Source organism: Rhineura floridana, chromosome 3, assembly GCF_030035675.1.
Source record: "Rhineura floridana isolate rRhiFlo1 chromosome 3, rRhiFlo1.hap2, whole genome shotgun sequence".
Lineage (NCBI taxonomy): Eukaryota > Metazoa > Chordata > Lepidosauria > Squamata > Rhineuridae > Rhineura > Rhineura floridana.
In genome coordinates, this window is record NC_084482.1 from 168,701,393 (window position 1) to 168,716,017 (window position 14,625).

Genomic DNA, 14,625 nt, shown 5'->3' on the forward strand with positions numbered 1-14,625 from the left:
AAGGACACTGGCATAAATTACACTGGATTTGTGTTGATGAAAATGTGTTTGGAAGTAAATTTAGTAGTACTCAATGGGCGAGCACCGGGTGACATTAACGGGGACCATACATACCATTCATACAATGGTTCATCTCAAATTTATTTTGTTTTCGTTTCAGCAGAATTATACTTTTTGATAAGTAAATTTTACATCGAGAATCGACCGGAAAGTGACCATCTACCCACCATCACAGAAGTTAATTTAAATTTAAGTGACATCCACTTAACCCATAGGGTATTTACTAACAAGGAAATAGAAGTACGCTCACTTAGAGTTAAATGGTTACCTAAGCTCAATAATGAGATATCTGAGGCACTAATCTCCCCTTCTTTCATTAAAATTAAAGATGAATTATTAGAACTTACTTCTGACACCAAGCCGCTCCTTACTCTACAAAAACTTATGACAAATTTACGAACAATTTTAGAAAAATACATGTGCCCTGACATCGCCCCTTACCACCTAAAATCTAAGAAGTGGTTTGATAGAGAATGTGTTACGATTAAACGGGAAATGATGAGTATCTATCAAAGAGCTAATGCCACAAAGACTAAAGATGATCTCCAAAAATATTGTGAACTAAAGAAAAAATACAAACTCATAATTAAGAATAAAAAACAACAAGAAACAAACGCCGTTTGGCGGAATTTACTTGAAGCCGCAAAGTCAAAAAATACCTATGTTTTTTGGCGTCTCGTTACATCTCACTGGCCAAAATCGCATCTACAAAATTCTGCAAAAGTGTCACCTCATAATTGGGAATCATTTTTTTTCAACTTGTACCTAGATCGAATACATCCAAGCCCAATGTCTTATTCAATGAATGAGAGTGTCCTGGACTGGCCCCCAGTCACCACACAAGAAATTATTTATCTAATTTCAAAATTGAAACCTAATAAAGCTCCTGGCCCAGATAAGATCCCCCCAGAACTTTTCAAAATTAATGCAACCTGGTGGGCCCCTGTCCTCACTTCATTATTCACATATATTGATTCTACCCTAGAAATACCAAACGATTGGGGATTAGCTACAATCGTACCAATCTACAAAAAAGGCCCTGCAAATGATCCAGCAAACTATAGACCGATCAGTTTACTAAATATAATTAGCAAATTATATGCAGGACATCTACATATAAAACTGAATGACTGGATCGACCAGAATAATATACTGGCGATTGAACAAGCCGGCTTCCGTCCAAATAGATCAATCTTTGACCATATTATAGTGCTCCTTCACTTAATCGACAAATATGCGGGCAGAAAGGGTGGAATTTTCTATGCGGCATTTGTAGATCTGAAATCTGCATTCGACTTAATTTCTCGCCCCCGCCTTTGGTCGAAACTAAATCATCTAGGCATGGACAGATGCCTTATCTCCTTAATTAGTGGTCTTCATAAAAATACCTTCCTACAAGTAAGGTGTAGCGCCAATGGCCTTTTATCTAACCAAATCCCAACGACCAAGGGAGTTAAGCAAGGTTGTGTTTTAGCTCCTATATTATTCGATATTTATATCAATGATATAGTAGATAATCTATCACCAGTAGCTGCACACCCCCTATCTTAGCTAAGAAACCAAGGAACATCCTTCTATATGCTGATGATATAGCTCTACTTTCAAGAACTCCAATTGACTTGAAACGACTCTTAAACAAACTAGCAACCTACTGCCATAGTGAACTGCTGACGATAAATTACCAAAAAACAAAAATAATAGCTTTCACTCGGAAAAAAATCAAACAACACTGGCAAATTCAAGGGCATAAAATCGAACAAGTCAATTCATTAAAGTACTTGGGATATGTCTTCCAAGTGACAGGGAAACATCTGATCCATAACAAACTTATGATTATCAATGCAAGGAGAACGATGAAAGCATTAATGGCTTTCTACTTCTCCAAAGGTGGCCAAGCTTTTCTACCAGCCAAAAAAATTTTCAATGCCAAAGTAATAGCCCAACTGACTTTCGGCTCTCAGGTAAATAAGAACTTGAAATTTACTGAGTTTGAATCTATTCAGACCATCTTTTTGAGATCTATCATGGCAATCCCTTAATGTGTCCCAAATAACATTCTCAGATTAGAAGCGGGATCTCAATCAATAGAGACCAAAATTTGGCTACTAAAGATTAAAACCTGGTTAAAGCTTACTCTAAAGCCCACTGGCCTTGCTCCAGATATTTTGATAGACAATTTCCACTCTCCCTGGGCGAGTTTAGTGACGGATAAACTTTTAAAAATAGGCTTTTCACCTCAGCTCATCCTTACTATGGGATTCGAAGCAGCAATGATTAATATACGCCAACGCCTGATAGATATTGACTATCAGCATCAGTTACTATTAGTCAAAAAGCAGAGACATACCCCAAAATTCTTTAACTCAATGCCTTATCTAACGAATTTGGAAATCCCTAAATATCGAAAAGCCTTTACCCAAATCCGTCTAGATGTTTTACCTTCAGCCGTCATGGACGGCAGGTTCTCCAAAATACCATACAAAGACCGAGTGTGTCCGTGTGGAGAAGGAGCTGTTGAGAATAATATCTATGTACTTCTTTATTGTCCTTTATATAAAACTCCAAGATATCAACTAATTACCCCTTTGCTAACTCCTTTTCCACATGAGTCTGAGCATTTTTGGATGGAATATCTCTTAGGAGATACCTCTCCAAAAATAACTGTTCAGGTGGCAAAATTCAGTGTTATTGTTCAAAGCCTCAGAACTAACATTTTTTAAAAAAGTATTCTTAATTAATTTTAGTCTTCTTTTTTTTTTAGTGATATTTAATCTAAATTGACTCATAAATATCTATGGCTATGTTGTTTTATACCAGTTTATATTTCTTTTAAATTTAAACCTACTGATTCTATTATCATTGATATATCTTATGTATATGTATAGGATGTGTCTTTACATGTTTTGTACTTTTATGCTGACCATTGGTCGAATAAATTGAAATTGAATTGAAATCCCAAACCTGTCTGGTTACAGGGGTTTATTATTTTTTCAATTTCTGGATAGCTGTTTCTACTTCCTCCTCAGTTATATCTCTATCAAGTAACAATTTTTGATAATCTGTAACTGATGGTAGTTGTAATTTCTGCAAATAGCTCAAGATATCATTTTCTCTAGGATCGATAGATGTATATAATTCAGAATAATAATCTCGAAAAGCCTCATTAATCAAACTGGAATCTTGGATTAATCTACCATCTAGTTTAAGTAATTTGATACTGTTTTTAGATTTCTTTTTTTTAATGCATTGGCCAATAATTTAGAGTTATGGTTGCCTAATTCATAATATCTTTGTTTAACATGTAAAAGAGATTTAGTTATCTTCTGAGATTCAAGAGCCTCTAGTTCCACATGCTTAGCTAATAGTTTGGTATAGAGTTTATTAGATCTGGTATTTTTATGCCTGCTTTCCAGTTGCGCAATATCCCTAAGCAATGCTTGCACTGTCATGACACAGATTTTTAACTGTTCAGCAATGCATTTGCCTCTAACAGTGGCTTTCATAGCATCCCAGATGACATCTGGTCTTACTCCAGAGGGGGTATTAAATTCAAAGTATTCTGAGATTGAAGTCTGGATGATCTTCTCTGAAGGCTGTCAGAGTAGAAGCATTGGATCTAAGCACCATATAGGGCTAGCTGCATTAATTGAATTGATTGTGTGTAAAGTAACATCAACCAGTGCATGATCTGAAATAATTATTGGATTAATAGAGACACTTTTTAAGCATGGGATCAGGGAGTCAGAGACTAGAACGTGATCTAATTTGGAATATGAATGAAAATGTGCTGATAGATATCTATAGTCTCTGACTCCCTGATTTAAGAGATGTCATGCATCAGTCATGTTTTACTTTTTCAATATTGGGAGGATACTTTTATTCCCTGATTGAGCTTTAGAGGAGGAGGAGGAGGAGGATCTATCCAGATGCTTATTAAGAATAGCATTAAAGTCGCCAGTAACTACTATTTCTCCTATGGCAAATTTCACCAATTTTTAAGTTTTATTAAGAAAAGAAATTTGATTTATATTAGGTGAATAAATAGATGCAAGGGTCATTTCCCGTGTACCCCAAATGCCTGAGATGAAAATATAGCAGCCATTGGGGTCTCTTTGTATTTTTTGTATTATGAAGTCACAAGACCTAGCAACAATAATAGCTGCTCCTCGTGAATGTCTATTACCTGGTGCAAAATATTGGTTCCCAAAATAGGGGTTTGAGAAAAGATGGCCATGGGTAATTTATTGGTGGGTTTCCTGTAGAAAAACAACAGAGTGTCCCTGCTTCCGAAGGTAATCAGAGACCCTCTGCCACTTCATCACATCCCCCAATCCATGTACATTCCAAGTAATTGTTTGAAAATCAGCCATAAAAGGAACTATGACAGTATCAAATATAATAAAAAAATTCCCACTATCTGAAAATATATACAAACTGGTGTAATAAAAATGGCCATACTATAGCCTAAACATAACTTTAACATACAAACCTTAATCTCTTTCCCACCCTTCCCTCCCCTCATCAACTCCCTCCCTCCATGCCCAACATAGAGTCGTTGGTATCACCAAGGAATCTGCGGTATGTATCAATTGTACTCCTGCCATAAGCTGGTATGGAAAATTTGGGAAACTATAAGCAAATGCGCACAGCAGATATAAAGTAAGCTTTCACAAATTAGGGATTTCCCCACCATGACCTGAATACCTGTATACTTCTTATATAAATTTTCTCCTTCCCCTTTGTATATGTGGGATGACAATCCTTAAAGGCATGATTCAGTCTTCACAACTATTAAAGTTTTCTAAAGTCAAAACATAGACATATGATGACTATATTACTTCTTCTTGGAGCAGGCAGATCTTGTAAGTCGAGGAATGTGAAGAGGAGAGTGAGCCAGAGCAGCTATGGAGCGATTCCTCTTGCACATTGTTGGAACTTGCTGCCAATCATCCCCAAACTCCATAGATTCAAGTACATTTTCAGCATCAATTTCATCTTCTTACCTTGGAATGTTAATATTGAGAAGAGCTAGGATGGGAGCCATGTCATTTTTGGTAACAGCCTTATGCTGTATACCATCTACTTCTATGAGAGCAAACGGGAAACCCCATTTATATTTAATATTTGCTTCTTGTAGTAGATCCATTGCAGGTTTGAAGGCTTTGTGTCGATAAAGAGTTTCTGCACTCAGGTCTTGTAAAAACAAGACAGGCTTTCCAGCATATTGTATCTGACCTTTTTCTCTTAGAGCTTTAGTTAGTGCACCTTTCACAGCACAATTATGAAATGTGATAATAACATCTCTTGGTGGTGCATTCTCTTTATGGTGTGGATCCAAGCTTCTATGTGCCCTTTCTATGTCCAGCTATGATAGTGCAACTACCTGTACTAATTTTTTTCACCATTCAAGTAAAAAAGCAATTAATTCACTCTGATGTACTTGCTCAACCAGACCATGGATGCGGATGTTCCTTCTACATCCAGGGTTTTCCTGATCATCCAGTCCAAGTAATATATCTTTGTGTCCACGGGCTAACTGCTTGATATATGTAGCATGACTAGTACCAAGAGACAATGCCTCTGAAGCTGTTTTATCTATCTGTGCTATACGTTCTGGAAGAACATCGATCTTATTTTCTAGCGTTTTAAATGAAGCTTCCATTTCTTAAATAATTCCACATGCAAGCTAGGAATCTGAGAAGCTACTGCTTCAAAAAGATCCTGGGATGCTAGATTCTTGTCAACTTTCCTGCCTTTAGGAGCTCTTGATGCTATGCTTGCTGTGGGGCCCCTCTCCTGTCGCTACTTGAGCCTCTGGTAATCAGTTTAAAGAGGTGAGTTAAATCGCATAACCCACTTTCTGAGGTGCTGAGGAGCATACGCCCCAGTCCCTTGCATAATTGGAATATTTCATTCACGTGTGGGGGTAAATGGAGTGCTTTTTGGGTCGGGGGAGGATAGAATGGCAAACTCACCCTGTAATCAGTTCACTTGCGCACATGCGCCCCCATTAAACATCTATTATTTACATTAACATAATTTAGGAAAGCAGTGGAGAGGGAAAAGGGAAACCTGAGAGTGAAGTTTCCAACAAGAAGAGCAAGATACTTTCCTGTTAAATCTATGCACAGGAGAGAAAAATGCAGAGGAAACCAGACAGAGGCAAAAGAGGGGGCTATAATTACCTTTCCTTTTATATGGTGAGTATTGTTTGGCTACAGCCAGCACATTTGAGACTTCTTCTGCTTTCATTCTAATTCATTTTGTCTGCTTTCTTCTCCCATTAATTCACACAAATATATAGTAGTTAAAGTTCCATCAAGTTTATGGGCCAGTAAGGGAGGGGGAATATAAAGTTTCAAGTATATGTCTTACCAGGGATGTGTGAATACATCTCTCCCTCTCCCTCTCCCTCTCCCTCTCTCCCTCTCCCTCTCCCTCTCTCTCTCTCCCTCTCTCTCTCTCTCTCCCTCTCCCTCTCCCTCCCTCCCTCTCTCTCTCTCCCCATTTGTTGAATTGCCTACACTGACACCATCCTGCCCATACGCTGAAATCTGAAATGGAGGCCCTCCTGGGGTGCTAACCCCCTGCATCTGTGAAGCTGGTGGCCTTTGCCATTATGGCTTCATGGCCTTGGAACTTCCTCCCAATAGACTTTTTTTCAATTGGTCTTTCTTTGAGCATTGTTGTACTACAGGGCAATCCAAATCATCAGAAGCTGACAGGGGAGCCAGGTGGAGGAGGAACTGGTGGGAAACTCCACAACATCCACTCCCTGTTTGGGAGCCGCAGATTGGCTGAATGCCAGCTCAGTCAGGACAATGGGCTGGAAAAGCAAAAGCTGGCTCTGGTGAATGCCACTACTGGGGAGTCAGGATTCCCCAAATTATTTTACTCTGCCTGCCTATTGCCCAGTGGAAATTTTGCATAAATCGGGATCCGAGGGAGCACCCTGAATGCAAGGAGGATGACATATAAGTCCCTCCCTCAGCTCCTCCTCTGCCATGCCCCCAGAATGCCCCATTTTCAGGCCTTCTGCTGGCTTCTCCTGGCTGTCCGACCACTGGGGAACTCCAGCTGAGCTGGCAAGGTCCCAGCAGTGGCGCGGTTGAGCTGCAATGAGGGACTTCAGCAGCTGAGCCATGGGTCCACCACATCCAACTCCTCCCAGCCTGGCACAAATATTAATTGGATTGCGCCCCTAGTTGGCAGTAATGGCCACCAGCTTGGATGGCTTTAAAAGAAGATTAGACAAATTCATGGAGGACAGGGCTATCAATGGCTACTAGCCGTGATGGCTGTGCTCTGCCACCCTAGTCAGAGGCAGCATGCTTCTGAAAACCAGTTGCCAGAAGCCTCAGGAGAGGAGAGTGTTCTTGCACTCGAGTCCTGCTTGCGGGCTTCCCCCAGGCACCTGGTTGGCCACTGTGAGAACAGGATGCTGGACTAGATGGGCCACTGGCCTGATCCAGCAGGCTCTTCTTATGTTCTTATGACTACAACTATTTCTGGTTTGTTTGTTTTTTACTGGCTTCTTTGATTTTAGAGGATATTGGACATTTTTGTACTGTTTTATAATGTTAATTTTTGTTTGTTTTATGTTACTGATGTAAGTTGTTTTGGACAGGTATTGCCCAGGACAGCAGTCTAGAAATATTTTAAAATAAAATACAAATACATGTAAGTAGGAGCCTTAAAGGGTTATTTTCATCAGAAAACAGGGTGAAAGGATTGACTCCTTGTTATCTCACCCACCACTTCATGTTATGAGCCTAGTATGGATTGGGCCCTCATCTAAGGCAAACCCAGTCCTGCACTCCTTCCAGTGCTTTTGCACCATGCCAACCTTCCCGCCACTTGCCCCTGCCCCTCTCTGTAAACAACAGCAACCACCTGCTAGGAAGGTAAAGTACTAGCTCTGCCCCATCCAGCAAGCTGATTCTGGAAACAGGGAGCCTTCTGTACTTGCCATGGTTCCCCATTCATTTTAGAACCCTGATTTTACATCTGCAGGGAGCATCCATGGTTACAGGAGGTTCCCTGCTTCGCAAGATCACTCTCCAAATGTTGGAGAGTAACAAGAGCAGTGATGAGGGAGTCAAGCTAGCACACTCAGTCGCTGTCCCTGTCATGTGATCTTATGCTTAACATCTGAAGAGAAGGAGGAAGAGGAAAGAAAGAGGGAGGGGAAGGGAGGGAGGAAGGAAGGAGAGATCAGGTGGAATGGAAGATGAGCAAGATACTGCATGCCATTATCTTTTCCTCTTATGATTTGTCTGAAAACAAGTCAAAGAGAGATAGAGCAAGAGTCTTCAGCATCATGTTGAGTCCAAAAAAACCAGGAGTAGCAGGCATTATGAGGCAAGGATTCCTGGATAAGGGCTGCAGAGAAGATGGGCATGAAAGGTAGGGATCTGAAAAGTCAAGTCAGGCCAGCCATACTGCTCTCCTGAAATCATACCTTGCAACAGTGGCGTCACTAGGGTTGGTGTCACCCAGTGCGGTAACTCATGATGTCACCCCCATGGACCTCCTCCTGTACCAGACCATACAGAATCCTTAGTAAATTGTTTGTACTAATGTTACTTGTAAATCGTAATTCCCGTATATCACTGAATGTAATGGCAATAGTAGTGACATAAACAACTAGCAAAATTAAAATTACACCTTTAAATTACAATATCATATGCACAGCCTAAATGTATTTGCATTTATACATAGTTTCATGTGGTTAAAGTGAAAATTTGGTAAGAAAACAATAGAATTCAAAGTAAAAAGTTTAAGAACTACATCAAAATTATGTTCATTTTAACATTAAACTTTACCGTTACATGAGATACATTAATGGATTAGGTTTGCATAATCAATAGCAAGTATTGGATTAAAGCTTTCATATTGGAAAGGTTTTCAAAGCACTGCCCCCTCCAAAAGCCCAGGGTCTGACTGCGTGCTACACACAAGAGAAAAAAACCTTTAACCCATATTCTTACTTACTCAAACTGAAGACCTCAAAACCACAATTTTGACGTTGTAATGAAGCCTAAGCACTGCCTGGGTCAACAAATCACAAGCCTGGCTCCCCTTATTGGCTAATATCCTGAAAGGGTGGGATTAGAGGCCAGAGCTTGGAAAACCTTTGGAACTATAACTCCCACCAGCCCAATCCAGTGGCCATGCTGACTGGGGCTGATGGGAGCTGTAGTTTTAAAAAGTAACTTTTCCAAGTTTTCCATGCTGGCTATAGTATACAGCCACTCTTGTGGCTATATAATTACATAAATTACACTGTCATTTTCTTATTCCACCCCATTCATTTAAGTGGAAAGGAAGTGCAATGCAAATGGAGGGGGAGAAACATAATTACATATGGTTTGCAGACTGCAAGCAGCAATAACAGCGAATACTGATCAAATTTGCTGCATTGATTTCCATTCTGAACATAAGATGAATAAGTGAAGACTGGTAACTTCCTCTCCCAGTTTTGGTTGGAATTCTCATCCTTACACACAAACAACATCTTTCCATCAAAATAAGCATCATATAACCTTCAGTGGCTATTCAAGCAACAGCTGTCTATCAAAATAACCATCATATATACTTCAGTGATCTTTTTGATGTTACCATGGGGAGCCTCATTTTCCATCTCCAGGCTGGATACCCAGAATTTTAAGTCTATCCTAATGGTTCACAAACTTTTTCCCCTGTAGACCACTTGAAAATTACTGAGTGTCTTGGCAAACTGCATCATGATTTTTCTGCCTCTTGTAGCGGTGCTAGGTGCTGCTGTATGATTTTCTAAAATATTTTTCTTGCTTCTTTTATCTCTTATACATTGTCCTTGATTGTATTACAATTTCAATTCCATAGAATGTATGGAACAAATTTGCTTTTAAGAGACTATGGGATTTACACATAAGCTTTTGCCACTACACCTATAAAGGAGACTTGTGACACCAAGATTGAAATTATGTTATATTTATTGGAAAAAAATGTAAGAACTTTGCAGAACTGTCAGCCAATTAAACCAAATCAAACAAATTCAAATTATTTGGGCAGGTGAGGATTAAAATCTATCTGGTAAGGAAGTTTCCCTCCAGTCCCCTGGGCATGTCAGTCAGCCACTGGGCATGGCTCCCCATCTAAGAATTGGGATGAAATTCTCCCTCCTTGCTAGAAGAGCCAAGGGTGTGCATCCAACCTGCGCAACCTGGCCTCCCTGTACTAGCTTTCACCCTGATGCACAAATCAGGGCCATGAGGACATCCCCCAGATCCCCACCAGACATGAACCACTGGCAGTTCCCTACAGGGTGCCCTTGACCCAAGAATGCCTCACTATGCCAGCTGTTTACCCCTTCCTCAGTAGTGTAGTGGCAAATTCAGAAATGCAGGTTCTGTTCATGATAGTCATAGCCACGCCCTTCACTCTTTTTTTGCTGCTGGGTTAAGAATAATATTCTTGTTAATGCCTTCTCCCACAACAACAGATGTCCCTAGGAGTCAATAAGTACAAAAGAGGAGCATGTTAGCTGCTGAAAAGAGTCTTCTCAGTGACCGGCCCACTTCCTTTCACTCTGATTGGCTCCAATCAGCAGGAAAGGACAAGGAAACATGTTAGAGGACTCTTCTCAGTGGCTAACACACTCCCCTTTCATGCTGATTGGGATGCTGGAGACATAGGGAACCTGTTGGGCCCCTGCTTCCAAAAAAGTAAGGGGTCTAAGACCCCTTGAGACCTTGGACGACTATACCACTGACCTGCCTTCCTCACCTGCCCAAAATCCATGCCAAGGTAACCACTCCTGGAGCCAATCAAAATAACCCTGAAGTGGTATGGAGTAGACAAAGCCAAAAGGAGTCTGAAATCAAAATCCCCCCCCAAGAAATCCCAGCTATGCCCACTGCCAAAGGAGGGGGGGAGGGTGCAGCAAGGCAAAAGAGGCAAAGTTGAAGGAGGAGCTGGCTTTTAAGCCACTCTCATCCCTCATCCTGATTAGCCAGATGGCTACCCACTGGGTTCACCCCACTGCCAAGTATTCTTGAGAAAAAGTGAGGGGTGGAGGCAAAAGTGGGAACAATATTATTTCTTTCTTGGTCTGATTCTTTAAGTAAAAAATGCAGAACAGATAGTAATTCCATGCATACATATGTTTGTTTGTGTTTTTTTAAAAAGGTCTTGTTAGTGTACAAGCTTAGGAAAGGGTGGGGGTTGCATTGTTTTAGTGATGGATTGTTACTGCATTATCAGATAACCACAGGCATCTCAGTAACTCAAGCATCCTGCCAACATGCTGTGACTTGACATCATTCGCAGTAGGTATATTTCTGATGTATGATGCTGTGCCATAGTTCCAGCTAATCAGCATTTTTACTACCAGAGAGTAATATCCCTTTCTGAGCTTGGGTTTATTGAGGTGGCTACTCCACAAATTATGTCAATAAAGCCATGGTGGGACCAGAGTAAACAAAGTCCGTGGGTAACAATATTTCTTCCAAAATGCATACCGGGAGGAAATTCCTTAAAAAAGATTTTAGAACCATATCTAGTATTTTTCTCATAATAAAAATCAGTACATTATATTGTGGGTGTGGGTGTGCATGTGTTTGCTTTGTTTTCATAGTTTAGGAATTTTGATGGATTAGGACATCACTCATGTGGAACCATCAAAGACAACTGAGGTTTCCCATGCATCATTAAAGAGCCCTCTTTGATCTAAGAGTGCTTTCCTGTTGGTAGGTACACAATTTCATATCTAACAAAAGTGAATTAGAATAGTCATACATTGTTTGGAATGTCTCATAAATGTTATCAGTTTCCTTGGAGCTTGCATGTAGAAGTTAAGAACACGAAAACAATGCCACTTCAAGGCCATTCTCCCCATTTGTGAGATGAAATTTGCAAGTGATGTTTTCTCTTGAGCACTCACATGCTCTTTGGTGAAGAACTCTGCCTTTTAAAAATATTTCCTTTATAAATGAGGCCCTTTGCAAAGCTGCTGAATTCTTCAGATTTTCCTTAGAACTAAAGCTAACTCCATTTGACATATATTGGCAATATTCAACATTGTTGTTTTTCTTTTTCTTTTTTTAATATTTTTATTGCAAGTATAATAAAAAGAATAAAAGAAAACAAATCTTGCATTAACAAGAATAATAATCCATCAATGCTGTTGTAAACATATATATTAATATAAACAGTCTATATATCCAAATACATATCCAAATGAGTTTGACAGTTCCCACCATTGACAGACCCCAAGGGCTCTGTCGATTGCGGGCCTTTACAGCCATGTTGGGGAAGACCTGGCATGGCTTCAAAGCCCCTCACCACATCGTGCAGGGGGCATGGCAGGGTGGCTATTTAAGCCCTGCTCCTGGCCTTGTGCAACACTTAGCAGGGTCATGGGTGCCTGGTTGAGCCGTGGGTGGCTGGTGGCCTGTTTCATGGCATGCAGGGTGGAGGAGAGAGGCTGTGCTGGTGGCGGCAAGGCTGTGCAAGCTTCAGAGCGGCGGTGGCGGTGGCTTGGAATCCTTAGTTGGCTCTTTGGGGTCCATAAGGATTGGAGGCAGCGGCAGTTGGGCCTGGTTAGGAGTTGTTGGGGCCTTACTGCCCATCTGGAGTTGGAAGTGGTTTGGCCTGGCGGTGCTATTAAGGGCCACATGGAGGCCTTAGTGCTTGGGCCTTCTTTCGGTGCGGCTGCTGTTTTGAGGCCACTTGGGACCTTCTTTCAGTGCGGGTGCCATTTTGCTGCTGCCTGGAGCCATCTTTTTACTGCCTGGGTGGTAATTTGGCTGGGTGGCCATTTTGCGGTCTTCTTTGGTGGGGTGGTCATTCTGCTTCCTTGTGCTCAGCAGCCATTTTGTTGCCTCATGGGTGGAGGGCTGCATTGTGGCTGCATGACTGGGCCTTTCTTTGGCTTCATGGCCATTTTGTGGCCCTTTTTGGTGGGTTGGCCATTTTGCTACCTCATGTATGGTGACCATTTTGTGGCAGCAATTTTGGGGTGGCCATTTTGGGAGGTTTATCTTGGTGGCCATTTTGGGCAGATCAATTGCTGGCAGCCATCTTGGAAAGGTAATTTACAGGTGGCCATTGAAGGTGGCCATTTGGGCAGGTCATTTGCAGGTGGCCATCTTGGAAAAATTATTTACAGGTGGCCATTTTGGGAGGGCTGTTCCAAAGGTGGCCATTTGGGGGCAGATCTGTCATTTTTCCTTAAGAATAGGCCTAGTTGGTGGCACCATGTCTCCCAAGAAGGGTGCAGGTAGCTCTAAAATAAAGAGGAAGACCTTGAAGTGGCCGGCTCAGCAGCCACCTACTCCACCCAAGGAGTCTTCATCCTCTGAGGATGAGGGGCCTGACATGGCTTCAGTGTTGGCCTGTATTGAGTCTCCGGAGAGGTGGAACAGGCAACCTCAGGAGAAGAAGGCTAAGGTGGCTAGAGGTAAACAGGATAAGAAGGATCAGTATGATAATGATTGGAATTCTGTTTTAGACTGCTTAGCTGTACTGGAGGGCTCATAGGACCAGTTTGCACCTGTGTATTCAGTGCCTGAGATGGAGTCAATGGCTGTAGGGAGTCCTGCGGTGGAGGCTGCTGTAGCTCAACCAGGTTTTGGTGACTCCTCCAGGTAATGTGTAGGGAATGTATGGGTGGCCTGGGATGGGGCCTTGGGCTATGCCATGGGAGCTGCTCAGGGATGACCTTTCCTGGCACATTCAGGGGCGGTACCTGCTGAATATGGATGGGGTGTTTCTCTTTCTGCCCAGCAGCAGCCTATGAGTGAGGCTTGTTGACAGGTCTGGACTTCCATGGGCCCTCCTGCTGCAGGGGCAGCCCAGCTCACTGCTGATCCTTTGTCTTCTGTCTGGGCTGGCACAGTGCCATTTGGGGAGATGTCAGCTCTTCTGGAGGCTCACTTGTTGTTGGCAACAAGGGAGCCTATGTCATGGCCCCTTCAGAGGACTCGGAGGAAGAGGAAGAGGCAAAGCTGGCAGACCCAGGAGAAGGAACTAGTGGAACCCCTGAGGACACAATTCTGGCTCTTCCCCAGCTGGAGAATGTCCAGGACCTGGCTGAAGCCCCTCAGTCAGATTCTGGGCATGAACAGGAGGCTCCCCTCCCCCCTGCAGAAAGGAGACGCCAGCGAGTAGCACAGCAACGAAGGAAGAGGTCGGGTCATCTAAGAACAAGCAGCTCTGAGCAGCTGGGAGACTAATCACGGGCACCTGGCTTAGGGAGTCTGTTATAAAAGGCAGTTCATGGCTGCAGCACACTGCTGACTACAATGTCGGTTGTGACCCCTCGCTTGTAATGCCGTTGCTAGCCTCGAGACCTTTGGACTGGACCCCTGGCTTTCTAAACTCTGCTTCCCTACCTGGATGACGCTCTTGGACACTGCTACTGGTTAGTTTGTCAAGCCCTTCTTCTGCCAGCCGGCCTCCGTTATCTGCCTGGCCTTGACTGATTTATTGCCCAGCTAACTGCCGGTGCTTCGTTACTGCCCAGCCCCCAGCCCGGAAGCTGACAGCCTATTTGGAAGGGAGAATACATAGATGTGTTAT